Consider the following 9575-nt stretch of genomic DNA (forward strand, 5'->3'; position numbering starts at 1 on the left):
CAAAATTTCATTTGAAGCTTATTTGATGTTGGAAAGTTGAGTTGAAGTTGGTCCAAAAACTTGCCATTTTTGGAAACTTGAAATTACAGGTCACTTTCCATTTTTGGAAACTTTTGATCTGGCTTTAAAATCTTCAAGGTAGATGTTTGACATGTTGAATAAACCTCTTTTGGACATGAATGAAGTGTCTCAAACCATTTCTCCACTTCCTAGCCCTCAATTGACTTTCAGTTGACTTTTATGGGCCCCAGATGACCTGAAACTGCACTGTGGACTTTGAGCCTCTAGCACTTGGCCAAATTGCATCAAAATGAACCTTGGGTCATGTAAGCTCCCTAGAACAACCATAGGGCCTTTATCTCATGGAAAAACCCTTGCTCTCTTACACAGACGAATCCTCCTAACCAATTTTGACTGATGAAATGCAATGTACTATGCCATGTTAATGACCTAAAAATGAAATGAATGTACAAATGGGGGGTGAAAATTTGAGGTGCTACACCCTCTAACGAGGAACCTAGTTCGAGTATAGTAAACCCCCTTATTACTGCTTACAATTTCGAACTAAAACCGTCTTTATTGCAATTAGTGCAACAGAACCAATACGCGGGTCTCGCTATTGAGAACCCGAATCAACATTTAAAAGTTTTTATCCAACTAGCCGACACCTTTAAATCTAACGGCGCTTCACCCGATGCGATCCGTTTAAGATTATTTCTTTTCTCTCTCAGGGATAGAGCATGTTCATGGTTAGATTCACTTCCAACTAATTTAATAACTACCTGGGAAGACCTTAGGAGAGTATTCCTTTCTAGATATTTCCCCCCTAATAAGATTGTTGTTCTTCGAAACCAAATAACTAGATTTGCTCAAAACCAAGGAGAATCGCTTTTTGAAGCTTGGGAGAGATATAAAGAGATATTAAGATTCTGCCCACACCATGGCCTAGAACAATGGCTGATCGTTCATACCTTGTACAATGGACTCCATTATTACACCAAGATGAGCATCGACGCTGCCGCTGGTGGCGCGCTGATGAGCAAACCTTACCCCGAAGCTTATGACCTAATTGAGGATATGTCCCAAAACCAATACTAATGGGGAACTGAATGAGCATTAATAGAGAAAAAGAAGACCCAAGGTGGAATACATGAGGTAAGATCTCTAGACATGATGCTGGCAAAAATTGACGCTTTAGCCCTTAGGATCGAACATATGTCTACAAACACTAACACCGCAGCAGTAGTCCACACAGAGTGCAAACTCTGTGGATCTAAAGGACACGAATCAGCGGAGTGTAAGCTTTTCAACGATTTGAACACCGACCAAGTGAATTACGCCCAAGGTAACCCATTTTCAAACACTTACAACCCTGGATGGAAGAATCATCTGAATTTCTCCTATAAAAAAACAGAACCCTATCCGATAGGTCTGTTAAGTATCCTGTAGGCATTTTAGAAGACATCCCAGTTAGAATCGGTCAAATTTATATCCCAACAGACTTTGTAGTCATGGATATCAAAGAAGACGAAGATATCCTTATCCTTTTAGGTAAACCATTCTTATCAACATCCGGAGCTATAATAGATGTCAAAAGAGGGAAATCAACCTTCGAAGTAGGGGACGAAAAGATTGAGTTCATTCTTTCAAAATTCCTGATGGCACCCATTCTAGGAGACGCGTGTTATGTGATTGATATCATAGATGAGTGCATAAGAGAATTTGATCAAGGAGAACCTAAGATCGAACCATTTTCAAACCCGAATGAAAAAGATGACGAGCTAGAGGAAACAGAACCTCTCACTAACGAATGTTTGGATCTTACTCCAGACCTTTCACCAAATTCACAAAAACCAACTCAAGAACTTAAGGAACTACCCAAGAACCTAAGATATGAGTTTTTGGATAAAGAAATGAACCACCCAATAATAGTTAGTGCCACCTTAAACCAAGACGAGACGAATCGACTCTTGAATGTTTTAAGAAGATACCCCTCTGCCTTAGGGTACAACATCTCTAATTTAAAAGGTATTAGCCCATCCGTGTGTATGCACATGATCTCGCTAGTGGAAGATTCAAAACCTTCCAGGGAACATCAGAAACGAATCAACCCTGTAATGAGAGAGGTAGTAAAGAAGGAAGTGCTTAAACTACTGGAAGCTGCTTTAATCTATCAGATCTCTGATAGTAAGTGGGTAAGTCCAGTACATGTGGTACCCAAGAAGGGAGGCATCACAGTACTGCAGAACGAGAAGGGAGAGCATGTCGCTAAACGCATAGAAGGAGGATGGCGTATGTGCATAGATTATAGGAAGCTCAATAAGGTAACTAGGAAAGACCATTTCCCCCTTTCATTCATAGATCAAATGCTGGAGCGTCTTTCCAGACACTCTTACTTTTGTTATCTTGATGCATACTCTGGATTTTTCCAAATACCCATACACCCCGAGGATCAAGAGAAAACAACCTTTACCTGTCCTTACGGAACGTTTGCTTATAGACGAATGTCGTTTGGACTCTATAATGCACCAGCTACTTTCCAACGTTGTATGATGTCAATCTTCGCAGATTATCTCAACAAAATCATGGAAGTATTCATGGACGACTTCTCGGTGTGTGGATTAGACTTTGAAGATTGCCTTATTAACCTTGAGAAAATCCTAGAGAGATGCATATAATTTAACCTTGTGTTAAACTGGGAGAAGTGCCACTTTATGGTTAAAGAAGGCATAGTGTTAGGACATATAATATCTGAAAGAGGCATTGAGGTTGATAAAGCAAAGATAGAAGTTATAGAAAACCTTAACCCTCCTAAGACAGTCAGAGAAGTCCGTAGTTTCCTTGGACACGCCGGTTTCTACCGACGCTTCATAAAAGACTTCTCTAAAATAACGAAACCCCTGATCGGCCTTCTAATGAAAGACATCGAATTCATTTTTGATGAAAAATGAATCGAAGCCTTTAACCGTTTAAAACAAGCATTAATTTCAGCACCCATTCTACAAACCCCGGATTGGACTAAACCCTTCGAAATAATGTGTGATGCTAGCGATTTCGCTATAGGAGCCGTTTTAGGGAAAAGAAAAGATAAGAAACTACATGTAATATATTACGCTAGTAGAACCCTAGATGCCGCTCAATTAAATTATACAACAACAGATAAGGAACTCCTAGCTATAGTTTTCACGATCGATAAATTTAGGTCTTATCTTGTAGGATCTAAGATTATAGTCTATACAGACCATGCAACTATATGTTACCTTCTGAGCAAAAAGGATGCAAAACCTAGATTACTTAGGTGGATCCTTTTGCTACAAGAATTCGAATTAGACATTAGAGATAAAAAAGGAACTGAAAACGTAGTTGCTGACCATCTTTCCAGATTAGAGCATTTAAAGCCAGATCGTTTACCTATAAATGATGACTTCACCTATGACAGACTAATAGCTAAGATAGATACCGCTCCCCTTAAACCTGATAGAGACAACTTTGGGACGATTTCAGAAATTAGCAGAGTACCATGGTACGCTGATTTTGTGAACTATCTAGCCGCTGATATCATACCATCTGACCTCAACTATCAACAGAAGAAGAATTTCTTTAAAGATATAAGACACTTCTATTGGGATGAACCACTCCTTTTCAAAAGAGGAACTGATAACATATTTCGACGTTGCGTCCCGGAAGAAGAAGTCAGAAACATCATAGAGCATTGTCATTCTTCATCTTATGGTGGACATTCAAGCATATCCAAGACATACGCTAAGATCCTTCAAGATGGTCTTTATTGGCCGACATTATGGCGTGATGTCCATGCTTATATTGTCCAATGTGACCGGTGCCAGCGCGCTAGAAACATCTCAAGACGTGACGAAATGCCTTTAAAGAACATCCAAGAAGTAGAAATATTCGACGTTTGGGGTATCCATTTCATGGGACCTTTTCCATCTTCGTTGGGAAACAAGTACATTTTGGTAGTCGTTGACTATTTGTCCAATTGGATAGAAGTTATAGCCGCACCCACCAACGACACAAGAGTAGTCATCAAGATGTTCAAGAATAATATCTTTCCCAAATTTGGAGTTCCACGACTTGTCATAAGTGATGGTGGATCACATTTTATATCCAGGATATTTAATAAACTCCTAAGGAAATATGGAGTGAAACACAGAGTAGCAACACCATATCACCCCCAAACTAATGGCCAAGTGTAAGTTTCTAATAGAGAGATTAAGCAGATCTTGGAGAAAACTGTATCAATATCTAGAAAAGATTGGTCTGAAAAGCTGACAAAAGCATTGTGGGCTTACAGAACTGCTTACAAAACCCCTATTGGAACTACACCATACCAGTTGGTCTACGGGAAGTCATGCCACTTACCTTTTGAACTCAAGCACAAGGCATATTGGGACATCAAGACCCTAAATTTGGATTACCTAGCGTCTGGCAAGAAGCGAATCCTTGATATCCACAAATTGGAGGAACTTCGCCAGAACGCTTGCGAGAATGCCTCTATATACAAAGAGAGAACCAAAGCTTGGCACGACAAAAGGATTATAAAAAAAGGAATTTAATATAGGCGAATCTATTCTTCTCTTAAATTCGAGATTACGACTTTTTCCAGGTAAGCTGCATTCGAGATGGACATGCCCCTTTGAGGTTTCCAAAATCCTAAAATCTGGAGCAGTTGAAATCCGGAACAACTCCTGTAATCCGTTTGTGGTGAATGGACAAAGACTAAAGCAATACCAAGGAGGCGACATCCGCACAGAATGTCATGACCAAACTCTAACCAACCCTCTAGTTCCTACCTCTAACGTATAAAGTTTGAATCGTTAAGCTAACGACGTTAAACAAGCGTTGCATGAGAGGCAACCCATGATTTCTTTTCCTTTACTTTTTACTATTTCAATTTACATTTTTATTTGTTTTATATATATATGTATACCTATATGGAGACTAACAGTTATAATATTTGCGATTTCAGGTATCCTCTGTTTCTAATCTAACTTTTCAGGAATGGAGAATATCGACACCATGCCAGTCATCTTTCGTGACCCAGTTCAAGAACAGCGATACGCCATGCTTTCACAGCGTCCAATGCTGCCCACCAGATATCTCGACTTGAGCTGCATGGAGGTATTAGGCATTGAGCCTAGTGTCAAGAACTTGTGCAATCAGTTACAGTGGGATGAATATACAGATGCTATGCACGTGACTTACAGGAACCTGACTTTGGAGTTCCTGAGCTCGCTTATCTACGAGACCTATGTTGGTCAAGCCAGTGATGGAGGATATATTTATTTCAGATTGTTTGGGGAAGAATACACCTTCAACCACAAGCGTTTCAGTAACTTGCTTGGTTTTCAGACTGCCTATAATGCTTCATCTGAGCTCCCCATGAGCTACTTTCTGAGCCGAGATGTTGAGAAGTTTTGGAGTGATATTACGTGCGGAGGTAGTCCTGACCCTTCCATCCAAATCTCCAACAAGATTCACAACCCTGCTTTCCGATACTTCCAGATGATCATTTCCCACACCTTCCTGGGGAAGAGTGACCCTGATACGCATGTGAGTGTTGAAGATATCTTCTTCATGTACTGTACAACTCAGTCACGCCCAGTAGAATGTGGAGCTTTCCTGATCGAAAGTCTATATTTTAATGCTCGCTCTGCTGCGAGCCCTATATATGTTGGAAGCACGGTGACTCATATAGCCTCATCCCTGGGACTTGATAGAAGGCTATCTTACATGACGTCTTATTGGAGCTACACCTTGATGGATATTGATTTTTGTCTGGACCGTGGCCTCATGAGGAGATCTTCTTTCCAACCGGATCAATACAGGCTATTAATCGAGGGTGAGACCATTCACTACTTCACTTTACCTAACCCTCAGATGACTTGTGTTATTGATCAGGCCAACTGGGCCTACGCCATAGAAGGGCAGGGAGAGATAGTAGAGGCACCGAAAATTGCACCTATCAGAATTAAAGTCCACACCAATAATCCGAATCTCCAGAATCCGAGCATGCAGTCTGAATTGGTTAAGCTTCGCATGGAGATAGCCGAGCTTCGCCAGCAGCTTGCTGACGTTGCCTTGCAGGTCGAAGTATCAATTGCATCACATGACACTGAGACTGATATGCTGCATGATGAGATCGCCGATCTCCGATGCCAGATCACAGAGCTTCGAGGAGACTCCACTATACCCTGAGCATTGATGTCATCATGAACCAAGAAATACCGTTTGAATTTCCCTATTTTCCCATTATTTACTATTCATGCTTATTTTTATTGTTTCCTTTGACATTATGCTTGCTTTAACTTTCCTAAGATCTCTGGACTCGTGAATTATTATTGACTCTACATATATATATATGCATTATTATTATTATGTTTTTATGTCCATTTTTGTTTTATTTTATTTTATTTTACTTTACTATTTTATTTTGTTTTGTTTTATTTTATTTCGTTTTATTTTATTTCGATTTATTTTATTTTATTTTATTTTGTTTCATTTTATTTTGCTTTATTTTATTTCATTTTATTTTGTTTTATCGAACTTAAATAAAAAAACAACATTCATAGCAACCTATGTGCACCCCCCATTACAAAAATGAAGACAAGAGGATTGAGGCCCAAGTAGCAAACACCAAGCCGACCCAACCAAATTCGAAGACATGGCGGATGCCATAGGCTTCATGGCGGGCGCCATGACGTAACGGGCAAATTTCCCTTTTTCACCATTTATACCTTCTTCAACCTCTCCAAACCCATTTTCTTCTTCTCCCAACTCCACCAAAGTTCATAAAAAATTCCCAAACTTCTCATTTTCACTACAAGCCATTACCATTTCCCAACTTCACTTCTCCATTTCTCCACCAAAAACCCATTAAATTCCATTTTTTCATTTATTTTCTATAAATACTCATTTTCTCTACAATCACCATTAATGGCTGGAATGGAGTTTAACGACATCATTCTTCGTGGAGGAAAGCCTGGTGAGCGACAAAACAAGATTTTGCAAAGATTGCAAACTCGGGAGATCCTCGCTACCAGGTATGTCGATGAAGACTATTTGTACACTCTAGGCACATACCATAGTGTTTTCCACATGCTAGATAATTTAGGATTACACAATATTTTTGCTAGTAAAGCACCCACCTACGATAGGCTCACTAGGGAATTTTTGAGTTCCCTAATTTGTACTGTTTACCCCGACACTGCTAGCACGGTAGGTACCGTCTATTTTAGAATGTTTAATGTAGAATACGAGTACACTACTGATGCTTTAGCGGGTTTGCTCAGAATACCTTATGGCGAGGGTGGTATCTGTGAGACGCTCTTGGATACTGAATGGGCACTCAAGGCATTTACTTTTTGGAACAAATTATCTAATGTGAATGTCACTTCCTTTGAAGGAATTTTGGATTCTAATATCCATCACACAGCCATGCGTATTTTTAGATACCTTTTGGCATGTACTATATTTGGTCGGGAGAATTCTAACAAAGTAAATTCCCGAGAACTGTTATTTTTACAGGGTTGCCTCACTAATCGCAGGATCAATCCTGTTTCTTTCGTGTTGGCCCATATGTTTTCCATCCTTAAAAAAGGAGAACCATCTCTTTCGGTGGTTTGATTACCTCCATTGCTAGAGCGCTGAATCTACACGTTGAGTTAGCCACCTTAGAACCACTCCCTCACCGCACCATTAACTTGAAGTTTTTGAAAGATATGAAATTATGCAAGGTGCGGCGAGAAGGTGGTTTTTACCTCATGATACATGGTGCAGTTGTACTCAGTGTTGTCCTACCTTGCTCTCAGCGTACAGATGTGCGACATGCGAGGAACTGGACATACGATCTTGATGCTCCACTCTTTACCGGTCCTTTGCCACCTAACGTTCCTATGGACGATGGGCAAGGGACCGATAATGAGTATGACCGGCGCGACCAGTCACCTGCTCGTGATATTCCTGATGCATCACCTGCACACACTGCACCTTCTTCCTCTAACCCTTTTGCAGGTACCACTCCCGGTTTCTACATCACCTAGGAGATGTGGTGCGAGCACCTAGCTCGTGAGGAAAGGCATGACACCCTCCTGAATACCATAAACCAACAACTGTCAGATAATATGAGTTTTATGGTAGCTTCCCAGCAGTGTAGTGAGAAAGCACATCAGACTGTCACTGAGTCCTTGCTTGCGATCACTAATGAGCAGTAATGCCAGCGACAGGCTAATGAGCTCCACTTCGCTCTCATCGAGGCCACCCAAGGATCTCTCCTAGGTCGCTCACAGCAGCTGCAGGAAGGACTTAATACTCGAACCAGACGTCGTCGACCCAAGCATCTTGACCAGGGCGGTGACGGTGACGGTACCGGTGCTCACCCCTAGTTCTCTCTCTCTCTCTCTCTTCCAGGTTACTCCTACCCTATCTCATATTGAAACATTGAGGATAATGTTTGGTTTAAGTGTGGGAGGAGATTTTATCGCTTTTCATCTTTTCTTTATTTTTATTGCTTTTTATCGTTTCCTTTACTTTTATCGCTTTTTACCATTTTCCTTTAATTTTAGTATGTTTTGTTTATTTTAGTTGTTTGTTTTTCCTTTCAATAAAATAACATGTGTCTGACGAGTCATCTGTGTAGTGTATCCGTAATTTCTCCCATTTCATTAACCTTACAAAAAAAAATTTAGCCAAGAAAATAGTACATCTTGAACATTTAGGCTATAAGACAGGTTTATAACAGGATGTAAAAGACCTAGGAAAACTTTTTCTAAAAATCGGTATTGTCTTAACACCTTAGGCTTCATGATTATAAGAGTCGATCCTGATACCCCATATGTTGTAGCCCCAATTTTTTTTCCAAATAAGTCCTTAAGTAGTTTATCCTAGCAGTCAGCTCCGGCTTAAGCATGCTCTACGTAGGGGACCGATGAAAATAAGTGAATGATCACAAAAATTCCTGCTTTATTCTCAAGTCATGTGAAAATCCGGGCTAGGTGACTCTCACACGGTCATTTAACCCAGCAAAATAAAGACATATGCGAAACATACAGAAGAAAAATAAAAAATATATACAAATAAACCTATTTGTTTGTTGGTTCAGAGGTATCTGGTGCTGAACTTGGTAGGGTGGATTACGATCCAACCCCCCACAACTGCAAATTGGGTTAAATAAAGGGGTTACACCAACTTATGTACCGAAGCCCCATGCTTAGAAAAATAAAATAATAAGCCTATTTGTTTGTTGGTTCAGAGGTATCTGGTGCTGAACTTGGTAGGGTGGATTATGATCCAATCCCCCACAACTGCAAATTAGGTTGAATAAAAGGGTTACACCAACTTATGTACCAGAGCCCCATGCTTAAGATCATAATCACTAACCGGTCACTTTACTATGAGTATGTACAAATAACGGGCTTAATGTGATTGCACCTGAATGAAAAGGACTTTAAGAAAACAAAAAGAAGGCTTAGGTATGGTGGGGTAATATGGATTGATTTGTATAGGAACGAAGCCTACGATCGCATTTGCGGGAAGTGTCACTACAATACCCTTAGTTT

General features: G+C 40.2%; 1 non-coding gene across 1 annotated transcript; it reads right to left on the reverse strand.

Moving 5' to 3' along the window:
* Positions 1 to 840: 840 nt before the first annotated feature.
* Positions 841 to 947, reverse strand: LOC127090113 (small nucleolar RNA R71). The gene has a single exon (XR_007791645.1). It is a non-coding gene; the product is annotated as a small nucleolar RNA R71 (small nucleolar RNA).
* Between the last annotated feature and the right edge of the window lie 8628 nt (positions 948 to 9575).

This window comes from Lathyrus oleraceus, chromosome 5, assembly GCF_024323335.1.
Source record: "Lathyrus oleraceus cultivar Zhongwan6 chromosome 5, CAAS_Psat_ZW6_1.0, whole genome shotgun sequence".
In the NCBI taxonomy this organism is placed as follows: domain Eukaryota; kingdom Viridiplantae; phylum Streptophyta; class Magnoliopsida; order Fabales; family Fabaceae; genus Lathyrus; species Lathyrus oleraceus.